The sequence below is a fragment of the Silene latifolia genome, chromosome Y, assembly GCF_048544455.1.
Source record: "Silene latifolia isolate original U9 population chromosome Y, ASM4854445v1, whole genome shotgun sequence".
Taxonomy (NCBI): Eukaryota; Viridiplantae; Streptophyta; class Magnoliopsida; order Caryophyllales; family Caryophyllaceae; genus Silene; species Silene latifolia.
The window spans coordinates 275,204,153-275,214,688 of record NC_133538.1 but is presented as its reverse complement, the minus strand read 5'-3'; positions in this window follow the sequence as shown (position 1 = coordinate 275,214,688).

Genomic DNA, 10,536 nt, shown 5'->3' with positions numbered 1-10,536 from the left:
AGTTTCATTCAGTTCAGTTCAGTTCTACTAAGTTCAGCCAATTTCAGTTTCTACTCATCTTAAACTTAATACTCCCTCTCATCCACTATATTCTTCCCCTTTCTTAAGGGCACAAGAATTAAGGGTGAGAATGTGGTTGGGGTTTTGTGTTTGGAGAGAGGTAGAAATAGTTAGGATTAAATAATAATAAAAGATATGGGTCAGATTTGGTTATTGGAGAGAGGGAGAAATAATTAGGATTAAATATTAATAAAGGATATGGTGGGGTTTGGTGATTGGTGAGAGGTAAGAGTATAATATTAATAAAAACTTTCCAAATAAGGAAAGATGGAAGAAAACCTGAATAATCCGTTTTAGGAAAGATAGAAGAATTTACTGGATGGGAGGGAGTAGTTAATAATAATAATAATAATAATAATAATAATAATAATAATAATAATAATAATAATAATAATAATAATAATAATAATAATAATAATAATAATAATAATAATAATAATAATAATAATAATAATAATAATAATAATAATAATAATAATAATAATAATAATAATAATAATAATAATATAATAATAATAATAATAATAATAATAATAATAATAATAATAATAATAATTATTATTATTATTATTATTATTATTATTATTATTATTATTATATTAATAATTATTATATCATTTCTATTAATATTTTTTGGTGAAATGTGAATTTCATTAATCTCAAAAATAGTCAATCATACCATTTACACCAAGCTAGAATCATACGAACTTTCCAAAAATAAAGCCTATACATTTATGCACAAGTAAGAGCTATAAACTTATATTACGCATTCTATTCCAGTCCTTATCACCTTGCGTCAATGAACCTTGGAAGCAACTCTGAATTCTGCGTTTAACATCCTCTCGAATTTGTATAATCAGCATAGCAGGAGTAGGAAAAACATTCTCCAATCTGCAAACATTTCTACACCGCCAAATTCCATAAAAAATTCCAACAACAGCAGCACAGCTCACTTTCCTAACATACAATGATAAAGATCTGTGCCTCAGCAAGCTTTCAGGATTAATCAGGAGACTTGGAGCCAAACCCAACCAACAAGAGAGGAGATGAAAACATTGTTGAGTAAAAGGACAAAACTGAAACAAGTGCTGGTGATCCTCAGCAGCTTGTCCACAGATGAAACAATCAGAAGGTACAGCCATTCCCCATTTCCTTAACCTGTCCAAAGTGAGCAACCGTTCATGCTGCACTAACCACATTGTGAAATTCCATTTGGGAACATTATAACGATTCCAAACAACAGTAAACCAGGGAAATTTAGTTCCTGCATTGCTTTGTAACCATTTGTAACCCTCAGCTATAGTATAATCCTTAGCATCACCTTGCCATAACCCATTAATATACCCATTCTGAAACATAGATTTAATTTGACAAACCTTCCTCCAAGCCCAAGAGCTGTAGTTGGTAGGTTCATATTGAAACCAAGGGGTACCTTTTAGATAAATGTGATCCACCCATTTAATCCAAAGATGGTCCTGCTTACTTGCAATCCACCACACTAATTTACCAATGGCTGCATAATTCCAGAGTTTGCTATCAGTCAATCCCAATCCTCCTTGCTTTTTGTCCATACATAACACATTCCAGGAAACCAAAGGAGATTTAGAATAAGTATCAATACCTTCCCAAAGAAAAGTCCTACAAAGGGCTTGAATTCTATCCATAATGCCAGCAGGAAGTACAAAAATTTGGGACCAATAGTTGTGAATAGTAGAGAGCACAGACTTGACCAAGATCAACCTACCAGAATAAGAGATTTTCCTGCTATTCCAACCTCGAATTCTGGCAATCATTCTATCCACTAAAATGTTACAATCAATCTTAGTAAGCCTCTTATGTGAGATCTTAACCCCAAGATACTTGAAAGGAAGCTGCCCATTCTTAAAACCTGTGCCCTGGAGTACCCTATGGATCACAGTCTTGTTGATACCATTGCAATAGAAATCAGACTTCTCAGAATTAATAGACAAACCAGAAGAAGCAGAAAATCTTTTGAAAGTTTCCATAATGATGAATATGGATTGGATATCACCCTTGCAAAAGAGCAATAGGTCATCTGCAAACATCAGATGAGACAACTTCATTTGTTTGCAAAGAGGGTGGAAGTGGAAACCAGGCAAGGAAGTAACAACATTCAAGAGTCTGCTAAGGTACTCCATACAAAGGGTGAAGAGTAAAGGGGAGATGGGATCCCCTTGCCTCAATCCCCTCTTGCCAGGGAAGAAACCATGCAGGAAGCCATTAAGGGCAATAGAAAAAGAAGTAGTGCTGACACAGGCCATAATAAGCTTGATAAAATGAGGAGGAAAATTTAAGAAAGTCAGCAGTTGTTCAATGAAAGCCCATTCAATAGAATCATACGCTTTCCTAAGGTCAATCTTCATAAGGCATCTAGGAGAAATGCTCCTCCTAGTGTATAACCTAACCAAATCCTGACTGATCAAAATGTTACCAAGTATACTCCTGCCCTTGACAAAAGCACACTGGGCAGGGTTAATCAGTCTAGGAAGAAGGTCACCCAATCTAGCACAAAGGAGCTTAGAGATCAGTTTATACACAGTATTACAGCATGCAATAGGCCTGAACTCTCTAACACTCACAGGATTGTCCACCTTAGGGAGTAGAACCAGAGTAGTACAATTAACTTGCTTAAGAAGAGCACCATTCGCAAAAAAATTCTTAACTGCTTCACAGAGGTCCCCTTTAGCAATATCCCAGCTGGCCTTAAAAAAACCACTAGTATATCCATCCGGGCCTGGACTTTTGTCCTCAGGGATAGAGAATAAGGTATCCCTAATCTCTTGTTCAGTAGGTATCCTACATAAATCTTCCCATTCAGACTCATACACAAGTGGTCCTTGTCTGATAACATGCTCAAGGACAGGGACAGTATTTCCTTTAGTACCCATAAGCTCCTCATAATACTCAACAAAGGAATTCAACACTTCATCAGGAGCCTTACAAAGTTTACCATTTTTATCCTCAATTTGCAAGACCTTATTATGAACATGTCTTTGCCTAATAACTTGATGGAACATAGCTGAGTTAGTATCACCATCCTTAACCCAGTCACTCTTAGCCTTTTGCCTCAAGAAGTCCTCTCTAGTAGCAGCCAACATGTAGTAAGATTGCCTCAGCTCCCTTTCCTTATCCATAAGTACATTGTTAGATTGATCTTGATGCAGAGATAACTGACAGTCCACAAGGAGTTTGTAAGCAACATCAGCATTTCTTTCAATGTCAGAGAACAACCCTCTATTCAGACTTTTGAGCTCAGATTTCAGCAGCTTCAATTTTTTCACAATTCTGAACATAGCAGTACCATTGAAAGCAGTATTCCATCCATTCAAAACAATACTCTGAAAATCTGGCACCTTAGTCCACATGTTAAAAAACTTGAAAGGTTTCCTGCTCCCTTGACATACACCCCCACTAGAAACAAGGCAGGGGCAATGATCAAAGGAGCCCTCAGGCTGACAATGAGCAAACCAGTCAGGCCACCTATTTATCCAATCAACATTTACCAAGACCCTGTCAATCCTACTAAAAATCCTGGTCTCACTAGGCTGCTTGTTGTTCCAAGTAAAGAATGCCCCAGTACTCTTAATATCCTGAAGGTCACAAAGAGCCACAGTACTCTGAAAAGGTAACATCTCCTCATCCTTCACAATTTTCCCAATTCTCTCATTAGCAAACATAACATTATTAAAATCTTCTAGCACCACCCAAGGTCCACAACCAGAAAACCTGATGAGAGCATTCCAGAGTGGCACCCTATCCTCTAGTTTATTGAAAGCATAAACAAAAGTAGCAAAAAAATGAGAACCATCCAGCTTATTAGTAACAGAGACATGAATGTATTGAGCATCCATATCAATGAGCATAACATCCAACGTATTATGTTTCCAAAGAATCCAAACCCTACCACCTGAATGACAAACAGTATTGGTGATGTAACTCCAATTCTGACAAACGTTACCAGCAACTCTATTTAGAGACTCAGGTTTAACCTTAGTCTCAAGGAGCCCAAACAGTTCCACACCAGATTGATGCAGAAACCATTTTATATCTTTTTGTTTGGTCACACTATTTAGGCCCCTAACATTCCACATTCCAAAATTAATCATTGGAAGAGCAGGGATCCCCTCCCCCTCCTCCTTTATCAACCAATTCAGTAACCATAGGTCCTCCTTGACCACTAGCCTTGGCCATTTCAGCATTATAATTCACTGTAAAACCAGATGTTTGATCACCAGTCACTCTGGATTCATGCCTAGTCATACGTGTAATAACCCTAGCAGGAGTAAATATAGACCCAGGGCATTGCTGTGCAGGAGTCACCGTAGGAGTGACAACTATCCCAGCCATACTCCCAGCATTAGGGACCCCAGGTAAAGGAGGAAACTCCTTTGGATCAACAGTCACCCCTCCTACAGGCTGTTTAGGCCTCCAAACTTGCCTCTGAGGCTGCTGTTTATATGGCCTATTAGCACCAATAACCTTATTACGACAAGCATTAGTGAGATGACCAATTCCCTTACACTGCTGACAGGTAATGGGCAGCCAATCATACTCAATTGCCACTCTAGTCTCACATCCAAGTTCATCTTCAAACATAATCTGCTTGGGGAAATGTTGATCAATTTCTACCTCAACCATTATACGTGCAAAACCAAGCAAGGATTTATCAAGAGTAGCCTCATCAATACGAATGAAACGACCAACAAGACCAGCAAGTTTCTCTAAACATCCTGCTCCCCAGAATTTAAGATCTAAGCCCACAAGCTTAATCCAAATGGGAACCTTCTTAACAGAGATTTTAGAAATTCTAACAGCAGGATCCCATGGTTTAATCACAAGCGGCTTTCCATCAAAAATAAACATCCCATTTTGCAGAACAAGTTTATGATGCTCAGCTTTGTTAAATCGTACCACAAATAAGCCGTTTGGAAGGAAAGCAATTTTAGAAATCTCATACGAAGCCCAGATTTTCCTGAGGAATGTTTCCATAACATCCCTTGGAGGATTAGCCCCCATCACATATCCATAAACTGCTAACTTCCAATAAGCTATTTCATCCTTCACATCATCAATTGAGAGCTTAAGAAGCGGCTTACCAGCAGTAACCTCCAGCTCACTTTCAGCAATAGGTTCGAGACGGTTCACCATAGGCGGAGATGAAACAGGTTGCTTAGTCACATCAGTCCAATCCTTAGGATCATCCGATAATACCAAACCATCCTTCAGAGTACGCGGAGGTTGAAGTATATCATCTACGCCTTGCTTCGCAGATTCAATTTCTAGGTCAATGACATCAACTTCATTAGTATCAGAATTCTCAGAGTTATTGTTACTAGAAACGATTTTTTGTTGATTATTAGAATTATTAGTACTAATATTGTTGTTATTAATTGATGAATTATTATTATTATCAGTAGATTTAGTAATAGAGATTGAGGAACGAGGAGGAGAGGCGGTTTTTTTCCGCGCCATTGCACTGAAAACTTAGAACCCTAAAAATCAGAGAATTTTATCTCTGTAACTTTCTCTCTCATCCTAAATTAATTCATCTTCATTTCTATTAATATTGATATTATTATTAATTAATCATCATCATTATTATTATTACAATGAATATTATGATTAATAAAATGAATAATATTGATGTTAATATAAATACTACTATTGCTAATATTATTATTAATATGAATATTTATAGTAATTAGTAATATTATTATTAATAACATTGTTACTATTAATTTTAATATTTTAATATTCATATTATTCATATTGTTAATATTGTTAATATTATTAATTTATTATTAATAAATAATTATTTTTTCATATACGAACTTTACTTTTTCACACACTTTTTTATGAACTTTCCATTTAGTACTCTTTTCACCTAAAATCGAACCAAATGAATTTTTAATCAACAGTTTTCCTAAAACTTAATCTAATTTCTCAAAAGACTTAAAAGATGGTTCTAATTTACCAATTAATAAAGTAATTTACTTGTTTATCAATTATTAATATTATTTAATGAGTTTTAATTAATCAATTAAATTTTATTTGTTTGTTAAAGATGAAAGTAGGGTTTGTTGAGTTTTATTTATTTAATTAGTTAAATTAGGATTGATGGTGGTTTGTGGTGGCTACCTAATCAATCAAATTAGGATGATACTTACATGGGTAAGCCTTTGAACAACAATCTAGCAAATTGATGCTCCGTTCTTGCACCTAATTATGATTGATGGTGGTTCGTAGTGGCAAACTAATTATTCAAATTAGTATAATTATTAGTATTAACATTATTATTAGTAATGTTCTTCTTATAATAATAATAATAATAATAGTGATAATAATAATAATAATTATTATTATTATTATTATTATTATTATTATTATTATTATTATTATTATTATTATTATTATTATTTTATTATTATTATTATTATCATCATCATCATCATCATCATCATCATCATCATCATCATCATCATCATCATCATCATCATCATCATCATCATCATCATCATCATCATCATCATCATCACCATCATCATCATCATCATCATCCTCCTCATCATCATCATCATCATCATCATCATCATCACTATTATTATTATTATTATCATTATAGTTATAATTATTATAGTTATTAATATTAATATTACTACATTAATATAATTACCATTACTATATTACAATTTTTATTATTTTTTAATAATTATTATATTTATTATTATTATTTCGAGATCGATTCACTTCATTCATTCGATTCGATTCGATTCAACTTCATTCATTCGATTCGGCTCCATTCGATTCGATTTAGCTCACTCCATTCGATTCGATTCAGCTCAGCTCCATTCAGTTCAGTTCAATTTAGTTCAGCTCAGCTCAGTTCTAAAAAGCCAGAATGAACAGGGCCTTACAAGGGTAGATCGGGAATAAGGTGGAGGGAGGGAAGCACCATCTTCAAAATCAAGTTCAACACCATGGGAGAGGTCTAGGGAGAGTTTTAGAGAGAGGGGAAGGGATTTGGAGTTGAAGAGAGAGAATGGGAAATGTTTTAGGGTTAGGTGAAATGAGATCCCGAAATAGATTTTATCGCCCACTGACGATCTTTACTCGGTCGAGTACTGCTCGCACTCGGCATTGCCCGTAATTAGCCGAGTTCCTCTTACTCGGTCCACTGAACTCTCCACTAGGTCTAGTATAGGTTGTACCTGCTCCATTGTACAGCTATGCCTTACTCGCACGTAGTCTCCACTCAAGACTAAGGGTTATCTCACGTATGCCAAGGTTCCTTAATCGGGTCCCAAAATATCCGGGTATTACAATCATGATCATAACTCAACTCAACTCAAACTAGTAAAATAGTCGGATAAACCATGCGGATACAAAATTTATGGCTAAGATAAGCAAAATCTGACGCAAAACCGACAAATTATCATAATTACCTGACCCAGAAATGAGCCCCGATAATGGCATGACTCGACAATGACCCGAGCCAACAATGACCCAAACCCAACCCGACTTGACTCGAACTCGAGTTAAGGATTAACCCGACCCGTAAGGGTACTAAACAAACTTGGTTGTAGTCATGACCCGACATGACCCACACCTGATATGACAGCCAGATTGCCAGTTTGCCACATATAGCCACATCTATATAATATGGTACTCTAACTACTAACTACGCTATACCTTGCACAAATTCCTGATTGAGATAGTAGATTGATAATATTTATCTTAAACTTAAAACAGATTAAGTACAATAGATAAGACAAAATTAATAAGTCTAAAAACTAAAAAAAACTTTATCTTATACTCCGTATATACAAATGGACATACACTTTAACCTTTTTCATATTTAAGACTATTGTCGTCTTAGAAGAGAGTTGACAATCACCTTTTGTATTATAGATTTGTCTCCTCTCCTTTCACCACTAGTTAGGGTAAAATTATTGGTAGTCTTGAGACATGACTTTGACAAGTCTTGAGACAATATTCACTTAAAACTACTAATAATCTATCATAGTCTTGATAAAGTCTTGACAAAGTCTTAAATGAAGTCTTGGAAATCCAAGACTCAACTTAAGACTCTACATGAGTCTTGATCCACTTTTAAAATAAGACATCCAATGAAAGAAAGCTATGTGTTATATTATTTTTGTTCTTTTTTTCTTAAACCCCATATTTTCTCAAGTAAAGAGTGAAAAAGTAGAGTCTGACCTGGGTGTGACTGATAATCTATAGAATCTGAGATAAGTCTAGAATGAGTCTGCACAATAAAAAAAATAATAAAAGTTAGTTGAAAACTAATGTGGCGGAGTTTTAAGACTTTGAAGAATCTTACTCATAATCTTACATAGCCGATAATATATGCGTAACAATAAGATGTAGTGTTGTGTGGAAGCGTGAAATATCTCGTGTTGGGCCTCTGCTGCATCTGTGTCCACACCCCATAATAGTACGATATTGTCCGCTTTGGGCCAAGCCCTCACGGATTTACTCTTGGGCTCCTTCCCAAAAGGCCTCGTACTATTATATTTTCTGGACACTTATAAAGATGATCTTCCATCTTTATTCTATCGATGTGGGACAAGGGTTTGCACCCTAACAATCCTCCCCTCAAACCAAGGACCATCATCTTAACTCGGACCTTGACCTCCACGGAGGACTCCCACACTCTACAGCCCCAACTCTAGACACACGAAACATCACAAGTCTTGATAACCTCCCCTTAGCCGACACACCATGTTACCACGAGCCATGTCTTGCACCACATGTCACCGCCGGGTCAAGTGCGTGCCCTCACATGCTCCTGAACAAGCATGTCCATGTGCTCTTCTTGGGAATTTGCTATACATGCATATCGAACATCCTCTGCATCCAATATACCCTGGACCGGGTCCGTCACTTTAGAAGTCTTAGAACACAAACAGTCTCTGGCATCCAACCTGAAAAGGACCCACCAGACTTATGGTACCCAATCTGATAAGGGTCCACCTGATCAACAATTCTAGTACACAAATGGTCTCTGTCCCACAAGACCTATGATGCCTTTCATCCATTTACCCCTGGACCGGGCTTGCTCAAGGACTCACCCCGAGCTAGGAGTTCCATGCCTTACAGTGTACAACTTCAAGTCTTGGGCCTGCTGATGAATCATCGTGTCTAGCCCAAGTCGAACCTTGGGCTCTGATACCACTTGTTGTGCGGAAGCGTGAAATATCTCGTGTTGGGCCTCTGCTGCATCTGTGTCCACACCCCATACTAGTACGATATTGTCCGCTTTGGGCCAAGCCCTCACGGATTTACTCTTGGGCTCCTTCCCAAAAGGCCTCGTACTATTATATTTTCTGGACACTTATAAAGATGATTTTCCATGTTTATTCTACCGATATGGGACAATGGTTTGCACCCTAACATGTAGGATCCCTTAGTCTCCTTGACCCATACGGACTACGGAGTACGGAGTATATCTGTATATGTATTCATTCATACTCCGTAGTAGATAGTGAACTCATGACATTACAAACTTAAATGGCAACTACGCTCTTAAATGATCGGAGCAAGTCGTTGTCTTTTTAAGCGCAAGGACCCAAATTTGATGTTTTCAGGAGGTGACCCTGTTTCATATCTGTCGCATTTTGGGTTTTAATGATTTTTGCAAAATTGTGATGTAGCCCATGATATTTATTGTCTAGTAAGAAATTAAATCATTGTAGCAGTCCTCACATTTTAGCTGCGGATTGTTTTGGAGTTCTATTATTTGTCGGAAAATTAGCGTATTCCACGTACAAGTACAATTGAAGCAAGCAGTGGCAGATTTAAGGGAGGACTAGCAGGGACACTCGCCCATTGGAAAATGAAAAACTCGCAAGTTTTTGTTAAAAGTTTTGATTCTTTTTTCGAATTTATCTTATGACATTACTTGGTTGCCCCCGCTGGGATTTTCCGCCCCCTTAACCTCAAATCCTGGCTCCGACATTGAAAACAAGCAATCGACAAATAGATCATAGAAGTAAATAATCTACAAGTGATAATACTGTCGAAGATGAACCAATTTGTAACGTCAAACCGTAGACGAACCATTTCAAGATGCAGATAAGGACAAACCTTATTGTATGAAATTGAAATTTTTAGGTCCTAGCACAATAAATTGGGAAAACATTCTTCATAAATGTCACAAATAATACCCCCAAATAGCTCGTCAATTTTTGTATAAGAAACTCATACACTTTCTCTCACCCTCAAACTCCGAATTATTTTTTCTTTTCACCCAATCATGCTTTATTAGTTGATTAATATGGTGCCCGTGCGTTGCACGAGTTATAAAATAATCGGCTAAATGTATAATGTGTAAAGACATTTTAGCCTTTATTGTATAAAGAGAATTGTAGGACAATTTTAATGCCAGCGTAACTTGATTAAATTAACAATCATCATAGCTTCAACTTGTGATTT